Genomic DNA, 11066 nt, shown 5'->3' with positions numbered 1-11066 from the left:
ATTCAGATACAAGAATAGGCCTTTCCTGTTCGAGGTTTCATGTGATGTGTTTTTCTTTTTTTTAATTTGTGATTAAAAATTCATTCCCTGGGCTTACCCATAGTCCCTCTCTGTGCTACTTGACATGTAGGCCAGTTACAGATTAGTGTGTACGCAAAGTACCATAAAATGTAATTAGATCTCCCCAAATGGACCGTTGCGTCGGCCGGTGGACACACACACTTAGCCAGCGAGAGTGTGCTGGTATGCAGCCCAGTCAGGGAGAGACAGCTGTTTTTTAACATTTTTTTTTTTTTTTAACATGTAAAAAAAAAAATCTTTTTTTGAATTTTAACCTTACGTCTGATTCCAGATCACACTTCAAGAACACTGTATGACAGCAAAATATAGATACTGAAGTTTCCACTATCACAGGCCTCAAAATTGATCAAGAAATGTTCATTGTCAAGACAATAAATTGTAGATATCATCTTAAATTGCAGATTTCGCACACCGCTTAGGCGTCCTGATGTCACAGACTGGAAAAGTATAGGCAAACCTAGTGCCGTCCATGTGGACAGGGTGTTGAACTTCCTCAGTGGAAAATCAGCTGACAGAAAGCAGATAGAAGTTCTGAATGTGGGGGATTTTTTTGCACAAGCCGCACATTTGTCACCCTTAATCAGGCAGAAATGTCCCTTAGAATTCCATTAAGGGGACTAAAAATAGACTGTCAGTGGTGGAAAATGTATTTTCTGGGAACGGTAAACGCATGGCGAGAGTCAAGAGGGCACAAACAAGATGTGGACTCTGGAGAAACAGGAAAACACTACCTAAATAAGTGTTTTATATCTAAATAAAATAGGCATAGCTGCAAGTGGTCAAACATCCAATCATACTTGACCTCATTTGGCTTCCTCAGAAAAACAAATTAAGATTATTGACAGTTGATCAAACCCAAAAATGAAGAAAAAGGTCTAGTACTCTCAAAAATAGAGCAGAATTTATAACCTCAGAGATGCAGTGGCCTTAACCATGAAAAATAACATAACAAAATAATATTAAATAAAATGAAATTTCAGAATCACAAGTAAACAGATTCATAAATAACCGTGAAAAAAAAGTGGAAAATTTGCGTAGAATTACAAAAGAGCGCCGCTTTGCTCACAAGTCCTCCTCAAGCTTAAATGACTTTTATTCACCTTTGAATTCATATTTGATATCAGCGTTTCCACTGCCAGAGGATGGCAGTGTGTCGCCACGTCTGAGTGTATGAGTCAGCAGGACTCACATCTGAAGCTCTCCCGTCAAAAACAACCTGGTCATTAATGCCTCTGAGCGCAAAAAGGAATTACAGTGATTGTATATTTATTTTAATCAGTTTGACCTCTGTGTGATTCCGGATGTTGAATGTTCTGTGAATCATTTGTCGAAGCCTGCAAGAGGCAAGAAAGTGACTAATGAGAATGAAATCCTTCTGAACCCGGAGCCGAGCTGTAAATATCAAATAGCCTTTTTTATTTTTTAATAAAAAATTGAATAAACGCATTTGAAAAAAAAGGAGCTAGAAATAAACAGCAAATGCTATTTGATACAGGTTTTGCGTTCTCAATGACCTACTTGGCGCGCTCAGCTCGTGAGTTATGATGCCAGCACTAAATGACAGGAATCAGCATCTACAGAGGTGCCAAGCATCCTCTTAAACACGGATTTAGTACTTTTGCGGGAAGTATGCTTATAACAATGTGCCGACACAGTGTCAGAGAAATATTCTGCGAAATATTCTCTCACATTTGCAACAATTAAAGACACAACTCAGTGCCGGGAAAAGCCAGAGGACTGAAACAAGCGTCCCCAAATCCATATCTATTGTTGCTGATCTGAGCGTTCTGGATGAGAGTATTTCCTCTTCTATTATTAACCAGGTTGGTTGTAACTACCAGTGATGTAGCCTGTAGCCGTGGGTGGTGGTGTGTGTTTTCTTTTTTTTTTTTTTTTTTTGGGCTCCAGAGCAGCCTCTTTGCTCAGGCTGAAGTTGTTTTCTGAGGCCTGTTTTCTAGCAACTTGTCCCCTCAGATCTGAACCGTTGTGCAGACGTCCTCTTGTTCAGTTAATCTCCGATAATAGTGTTTACATCCTCCATTGCCAGTGGAGAACTCTGCGCTGACACTTGGGTAATACCAGTAAAACCATTGTAAAGTATCAAATATTTATTTATTTATTTTTATTTATTTATCCAATCGTAACTTAGACCTTGATAATGTCTTACACTGAGATCACAATGCTAAGGTGTGTGTGTGTGTTCTAACAGACAAACCATAATAATACATTGTTTTCACTTTTGTTTTCTTGAGCAGCTTGTTTTTGTTTCAACTTTTAATCTTTGCCTCATCAGTTCGTCACTTTATACTCTTACATTTGAGAATTTTTCCTCGTTGATTTTCCAAGCTACGCTAATCTCGGTGAATCACAAGATTGTCAACAATTTAAAGAGGAAAGTCACTTCGGCCGCCTGACTCTGGGCCTTTGTTTTGTCAAACGCGAGCCGAAGTTCTTTTGGATATATGTGAGAGTTGGAACTCAACGGAGCTGCTGGGTTTTAGTTTGTAGCCGGTCGTTCGCCGGTCACGTTAAATAAGCAGGCCTTGTATTAATGGTCATGGGCGCGGCACGCAAATATGCTTCTCTTTATGATGGTAAATGATGTTAACTTATATGGCCCTTTCACACCTCACTGTGTTAAAGTGCCTCTCGCTTGCATGTGCCTCTAGTTTGCATTCAGACACATGATGCAAGGCGCTAACCAGGCCAGCGTGAGTTGGGGTGTCTTGGCCAAGGACACTTTGGCATGCAGATCCTCACAAAATACAATGATATACTTTCTTTGCTGTCCAAAGCATAGACAGCACGAACGTCCGGATGTATCTTATTCAGTCACGGTTGCTACTTAGGAGCCTCTTTACCGCCACGATACTTTAAATGCACGTTGCAGAAACTACTCCCGGGTGGCCCCTTAAACGCCTTACTTGTGAAACACTTCATTCTATTTTTTGGCAAGTCCCTAAAGGGGTCGCCACAGCGAATCCATCCGGACCTCTCCTTTGCATCCTCTTCTCACACAATCCTCTTTCACTCCATCCATTAATCTCCTTTTTCATTTGAGAAACACAAACATTGCATGTTAGTGTAATGCGCCCAAAAACAAGATGCTCATTTGCAACAGCGCCCTCTGCTGTCACACAGAGGAAATGACAAGATGCTGATGTAGAGTTCTGCTCTCCATCACCCCTCGAGAAATAAAATTCCAAGAATTCCAAAGTATACTTCTCCAATACTCGGGAGCCTGATGTGGGGTGTGACTTTTTTTTTTTATCATGGCGGATGGTTTGGAAAACAACATGTCAGACCGAAGGCGCCGATAAACTGTTTGACTCTGACCCCGGTTTTAATTTTAACTTTCATTTGAATGCCTGCGATTCAAATCAAACAATTCTGGCTCGGCGTCGCTGGTCTGACCTTTGAATATCGAATTTCAACAAGTACAAAGTTTATTCTCTTCATTTTCTGATAGCACTCTGACCTTTCACTTGCAAGTGCTCTTGATGCAAGTGAAATATTTTTGTGCAGTTTTTAAAAAAAAAAAATGGATTTCCTGTGCATAGATAATGCTTTCCCTGTGATTATCCCATGGGACTTTTCTCATGATATTCAAAATTTAATTTCTAAGGTACAAAAAGGGGGAAAAATATCAGATTTGAAAAATATACTATTTGGATTTGGACCGTATAATATTCAATATTCAAAGTGAGTTATGGAAAGCGTCTCGCCCTTTGTCTTCATGGTTGTCAAAATCCTTTCCAAATGCCATTGCGTTGTAGCGTTATTTAGCTGAATCCATCAAACAAATGAACAGCGCTGGCGTTTTCACACGAGTATCAGCAGAAGTCGCTGCTACTCAGCGAAACCACGCACTTCCCATAAACAACAAACAAAGAAAAAAAACAAACAAACAAAAGCGTCCCCTGCTCCGGATTTATTACTGCGGACTAAGCAGTGGGAAACTGTCTTGAAATGTGATGCCTGGCAGAAGCAGGATGAGTCTGCAGAGAGTGGAAGGGGACAAACCAAGCATTTTACAAAGCGTGCAGACTGAGCTTTATCAGCGATGTGATGCAGCTAGCCGGTTATTTTCTTTTAATGAATCGTCATTCAAGTGTGATAAGACGGAAGCGTCCGGTAATTCTCATTAATTGGCCCGCCGCAATAATCTGCTCAAAGCAGGTTACATCCGACCGGAAATCCCTCACAATGATTTCCGGTCCGTCAGCTAATGAATGCGGCTCCTTTGTGAGAATGATCCGCAGCCCCCTCCAAAAAGTATTTTCTTTCCGTCTCCTTTTTCAAGCAGCTCAGCAGCAACCAGCTCACTTTCTTTTCAATTCTGCTGTAAATTACAGGTCAACCACCTTTTTCCCCCCAACTCGAGAACCCACCTTTGATATCAGCAGAAAGCGGCAGCTGCTGAAATTCCTCACGGTATGTCTGTAGATATCGTTTTATATCCACACCAAAAAGAGACGCTCACTGTCAAACTTAGCTTCGCCGATCAAATCCAAAATTCAATCGCAGAAATGTGGTTTGGGCAATCTCTCATTTGTGTAGCTTGTGGAATAACAAAGTGTACTACGCATCTCGTCAGGGGATTTCAGTTTGCTAGGCCTCTGTAAGATATCATGCATTGGGCTAAAATTGTGCAAATGAACTGTATGGCCGCATACTAGAGCTGCATAGCTGCACTTGTGTGTGTGTGTGTGTGTGTGTGTATGGACGAAACCGTTCGTTTCAGTATTAGGGGAAGTTCAGCCTAACAACTGCAGTCCTGAAAGTGTTGCCCCCCCATGTTCAGCTGCAAACCTGCTGCCCTCAGCACTGGAACACAGTGCTGTTTCACAGCTGTGGAGCTTCACTGTCTGTGTGTGTGTGTGTGTGTGTTCATGCACCTGGCATCATTTCCACTTCTGATCACAGCGAATAACTTTTTACTTCGGTTGAATCATTTAAGTACCTCCGGGTAACGTTGGGGACCCGGGCATGCCAGTTTTCAGTTGATGGGACCCTTCTTGGTAATTTCACTTATAGGTAAAAATGAGCATGGCTTGCTTTTAGATAAACCGTCGTGGTCCCATAAGAGAACTTACATGAACTTAGATGTCTTATAACCTACAGCTACAATTGTAGATATGCATGGTTTACAATGGCAGACAGTGTTTTTGTGTCTTCGACTAAGAAAAAGTTGAAAAAGTGATAATCCGTCGCGCTGCCTACTTTGACCTTTTCCTCAGCCTCCGGCCTCTGCTTGCAGTTCAGATTTTTTGGCTACTGTGACTCCCGGCTCAGAGCAAACCTACCGCAACGGCCTGGGAAACCCGGCGATATAGAGGCGAGGAATTAATGCAGCGTTGGATCAGTAACTGGACAAGTCCTGCTACTTGGGGAAAATAATCAGATTAAGATGGCAGTGTGTCTTTACTGCCTGACACCGGCCACTAAATCCCGCATCTTCTGTGTAAGTGTCCTTCGCCCAGGGGGTCAGGTTGAAATTGCACCTGGCGTGGAAATGCAAATTGCTTTCCCCGGATTTTAATTTGCAGTATCAGGCCGGCGGGTTAATCAATATCCCGCTTTGTGTGTGTTGCGGCTGTTAATTTGCATGAAATTCCTTCTTTCTCGCATAATTTTAGGAAGACTCAAAGGAGAAAGTGCGCTCGGTCGTCCTTAATGAGTGTAGCCAGGGAGCGAACCGGTTCGCTTCCCGCCTCCACCATTGATTCGGTAAACTGCCCCCACCTAATCTCTGGATCCCTCCTGTCTGCAGCTCACAGCACCGCTGCGGCACACAGAGGAGACTAATTCATTTTGAAATACCGTGAGGCATATGAAAACACCTCTGCTCTACGGTAGCGAGTCGGCAGGTTTGTAAACGGCGGCAGCGGTCCGGCCGGCGTGTTGCTGTGCGAGGAAGCCGCCTGCGCGTCCTCGATAAGAAGCGGCCACGTGGCTAGGACATGTTGGCTCGCTTCAGGTGTCAGTACTTCAAACTGGAAACGAGGCTTCGGAGGGAATGTGTAAAACTCAGCATTGCAGAGGTGAAGTGGCGCAGATTCTTCGCTTTGTCATTTTTGATGTGTGGTGTCAACTTGTTTTTAAAATATAAGAACAAAAGAAAGTACTCTTTAGAGAAAGGACTTCTTGAATGTCTGACTGAAGGCTTTTTGTTTTTTTTTAAACTTTGCTGGTTTGCATTTTCATTCAAAAAGGGGAAGAAGAACAGGCCTCGCGATCGGAGCCACGTCGCCGCCCGTGATGGAGAACGTCTGTCGGGCTGCGGCCGTTTATTGACATGCGACCGATCTGCAATTTGCCGGACACTCTCTGAACGTGACATTAGGATGCGAGGGCGTGGGATCGCCTGCGTGGTTGCGTGCGCAGTGCTCGATGGCCTCTGACTCGATTCTCCAGATTCGCTAAAATCCCTCCCTTATAAATAACAGTCATGATGACATTTTAGTTAAGGTGCCTTACTCAACACTCAAGGATACCGTACAGCAGGGGCGCCCACCTTTTTTTGCTTTGTGAGCTACTTTTCAAATGAACATGTAAAAATGATCTACCTCCACAAAAAATGCTGAATATATATTTATTTTTATATCCACTGAGTATACTTAGCACAATAAATGTTTGTGGATCTTGCATAACTGCATGAACCCTTATGGCACACTACAACAGAGTACTTTTTTGTTATAGCTTATTCTGATAACTTGAATGGAGTCAGCAGCATAGTTTCAGTTAGCTGGGAGAAAAATGACTGCTGTCCTGGCAGCTGGGATTGTAGTTCCTGCACCTTTCTCCTTCTCAGCTCACTTTTCGGAGGGAAGTCGGTATTATAGCTTTTATGAACGTTCTGAAAATGCCGCTCCACATTTCCCTTTTTCAAACGCACCTCGTGATGACCCAGTAAAAAAATGGTCCACCTTCCATTCAGTATTGAAGTGATGCGTTTTAGCGGCTAGCTTGCTAGAATGCGGCGATATGTGCACATGTGCAGTGACGCCTGTGTCAGAAAAGGCCCGATTGGACAGACCGACTGTCAGTCGAGTGACAAATTTCATCGTCCCAAACTATCTCTGCGATCGACCGGGAGATCGCGATCGACGTATTGGGCACACCTGCCGTACACAATACAGATTTAAAAGAAACAATAAAACTGTCAAAGTGATAAATTAGATAAAAGTGACCAGGCAGTTGCTGTCAGATGGAATACTGACCCCCGCATGTCATTTTTTCCCCCCACAACGCGATGAAACCCGATTTACATGGAAGAAAAGGTTCAGTCAAGCTTGATATTCCCATTGAGCCTGAGATGATGATCAAAAAACATCACGCAGAGACAAGCAACCATTCTCCCTTTCAGCCCCACCTGGTTAATTTAGGACCTCCAATCAACCCACTGCGTGGGTTTGAATTGTGGAAGAACATCGTAAGACTTGGAGGAGACGCTGGAAGAACATGTGTGTTTGAGGCTTTCTGTCAACATCAAACTAGGGACCTTCTTGCTGTGAGGAGAAGCACAAACCACAGCACTGCCACACCACCGTAGTAAGCCTCTGTGCTTTTTTTGTTTGTTTTTTTTTTATCTGTAATGGCATTTTGGTAATTTAGACTACTCCTAAATGGTTTTCAACTGCTTTTCAATGCCGGGACTCTTCCCAGTCAATCCGAAGTTTGTTTTTCCAAGCAAATGCACATGGATGCCCTCATATCAGAAGTCGGCAACACCGACAAAGTTCTGCCGAGAGATCGAATTGAAGTCATCGTTTCTGTTTTACAAATCTCCCGCAGTGGTGTGCAATGATTTCAGTTTCTTACAGGCCACTTTGGAGTTTTTTTTTTTTTTTTTGTTCGGTGTGAAGAAGCTCTGCGAGTTGTTTTCAGACATGGGAAAAACAACTCTATTAAGATGCTACTTTTTTCCCCTCCATTTTAGAAAAAAAAACCCCAACTTATTCTAAAGTCCACTCTCAAATTATTTCCAGGTTTCCACGTCACACTTGTGTATGCTGTGTAGGAAGCCGATTCAGTCAGAAGGAGTCGCAGCGCGCTCCCGTCATCTCGGCTGTTTAGTAAAAGGTAGTAATCCGAGCAGATCGCTCTTTTCACAGTCGTCTGTTTACGACAGTATCAAACGTGTTTGACTCTTTCAGTCTTAAAGTTGACATAACACAATCAGCAACCAATAGATGAGCTCTGACAAAACAGGAAACCTGAGGGACAAACACCAGAGTGCTATTGGCTGCAGAGACAGTATTTGTTGGCAGTATGGATGAACGTTAATGGCGAAGGACGTCCAGATCAGTGTGGAGCGTCCAGAAAGAGGAGGGGATGGTGGAGCCGTGGGCTGAACAGCCCGGCTTGGACCATATCAACTCTCCGACGTAGCCTGAGCGAGTTGAGAAGGGAAAGCGACGGAGTGAAACAGCGGAGGCTCTGTAAATACCCGGGCAAAACAGAACATGGTGGGAAAAATTGCTGAAAGAATCAGTTTGTAGCCTTGTAACTCGAGACCCTGTAAGATGCGGTGTTCGTAAAATCTGAGTCTCAGCCTAGTGTGAGACTTGAAACTCTTAAAAACTAGTTGTTAGATGTGAGCAGGCGTGATGATTTTTTTTTTCCAAGTCTTTTCAGAGTTTTTAGATGTATAGCTGGGATTAGAGACCGTGAATGAAAATTCCTACTTAAGTCAGACTGTGTGGAAACTGTGGTATAACGACAGGCATAAAATATTTACCCACTATGACCAGATGCGTCCAGAAGAAACATGTTTTTGTGTCAAGATACCCCTTAATTTTCATTTAGTAATACAGGATAGTAAACTACCTCATCCCATTAGAAACTAAACATCATAAATTGATACGAATCACAGTGTCTGGTCCGATGACAGCAAGCTAAATACCATCCATCATGGCTGCCGGTGTGGTTTCAAGACGCAGGCTAATTATCATAACATGGTTTGCACAGCACCGAGTCCTGCCTTTGCGAAATGGGTTCTCTGTAGGAATGCGATGCGGCCAACTGAGAACACATGAATAAATGGGAAAATTTCACATAGAGCAAAATATGAGCAAGGATCCGTCACAGACCTTGCGAGCAGCAGCAGCTGGATTTATTTCATACAGGACTCACCGAACATCTTATGCAGATGAGGAAAAATAAGTGCTGAGAAACAGAAAATGCAATATGTATAGCAAATAAATCAAAATGGGAAAAGAACACGGGAGGTGTGGCGGCACAGCGGTCGGCGTTTCCGCCTCGGGAAAAGGTTCCTGGTTTGATTCTGGCTCGGGCCTTTCCGTGCGGAGTTTGCATGCTCCCTACGTGTCTGTTTCCTCTGGGTTATGCGGTTTCCTTCCAGAGTCCAAAAAGAGACCATTTGAGACCCTAAGTTGCCCAGGCATGTGAATAATTGTATTTTTCTGTATGTGGCCTCATACCCACTGACAGCAGGGACAGTGCAGCTGAGTGCAGGATAAGCGGTGTAGCTAATGACTGAATTAGAAGAAAGTTGCTAGGTTTTGGTTCTTTTTATTTATTTATTTTTCATTTTTAAAATGTTCCTCCACTTATATTTATACCATATCATATTTAATTCCTCATGTTGACATCACCAGCTGTCTTTTTAAAAGCAAGTTCTCTCATTTTATACATCTTGGCAGAGTAGTAGTGTGATATTTTCACTTATTTTTTTATCTTCAAACCAGACAAAAATTCCATGGATCGGACATCCAACTCTACCTCCTCTATAATCCCATCAAAAAAGAAAAAAAAAACTCCAGATGATGATTTTTTTTTTTTTTGCATCAAAAAACAGAACATGTTTCCCAAGCTTTACTCCCCAAATATAGTGTGTGTTTTTTTTTTTTTTTTTTTTTTCTCCTCGAGAGACCTGAGATGAAAAGTTGTGCTAAATGCAGCAGAAAGGACCGGGATGGATGGCATCCGGCAGAATGCCACGCGCTCCGCCACCAGACCATGGCACTTTCGGGACCACATAGACGACAGCAGGGAGCCTGTCAAAGAACCCCGAGTTGATCTATCCAGCTCGGTCATGCATGTAGCAGGTCCCTTGTAGCTGACCTGCGTTTCACCTTTGGTCATCTGAGCCAGCTGTGATCGCATCTGGCCCAGAGGGTGGCACACTCACACCTAACGGGGGGACGGACCCTCCGCTGGTGTCACCTGACAAACTCAGGTGATCTCGAGATTGCCTCCCAAAGTCTGAGCTTCATGTGGCGCATTCAGAATAGGTAGTGTCTGTATTTTATTCAAATTTATGCTGAATTCACAGGGAATCTGTCCCACGGAAAAACATACCGGCAGTCTCACAGACAAGTGGGTATGGCAACGGGAAAGATGATGTGGCGATTTTGCTGTGGGAATCCATGAAATAAAATCAACACAACTTAAATGGCGCCATGTCTCCTATTGAGATACATGGTTTTACATTATATTTATCACAAGCATTGATTTGGTAATTTTACAACTTTCTAAATATCCATAGTTCTTCAATACTCAACACTATAGTTGGCCACAGACGCTGGATTGACAAAATTCCCAAGGTTACAGATTCCGTCCTGCCAGAATTTGTTTGCGGTGCATGAAACGTGGTTCAGGCAATCAGTGGCAGGTTAAAGAGGAAGTGAGAAGCTCATGTTGTGACTCAAACAGGAAGAGATGCTCTCTTTCCTCTCCCCTCAGATGGGCCGCGAGAAGGATGTTCAGGAGAAAATTAAACAAAAAAAAAACTGCACGTTTGATCAAGGTGGCCATCGAGAGAGGATCCTTGTGTTGTTGAGCTAAAAGTTGGATTTGTTTTGGTCGAAATCACTACAATGGATTGGCGTCGTGCCCTTTTGCATGAGTTGCCTAAGAAGAGTGTATCAAGAGGTCAGTGACCAGAGCAACTTCATTTCTTAGTTGCTCTTCACCTATAAAACAGTCGCCATGCGCCATCTTACCAAACTGCCTTGGTG

The sequence above is a fragment of the Fistularia commersonii genome, chromosome 10, assembly GCF_037954325.1.
Source record: "Fistularia commersonii isolate RoL2024-O1a breed Wild chromosome 10, RoL_Fcom_v1.0, whole genome shotgun sequence".
Lineage (NCBI taxonomy): Eukaryota > Metazoa > Chordata > Actinopteri > Syngnathiformes > Fistulariidae > Fistularia > Fistularia commersonii.
Note: the sequence above shows the minus strand (reverse complement) of the source record.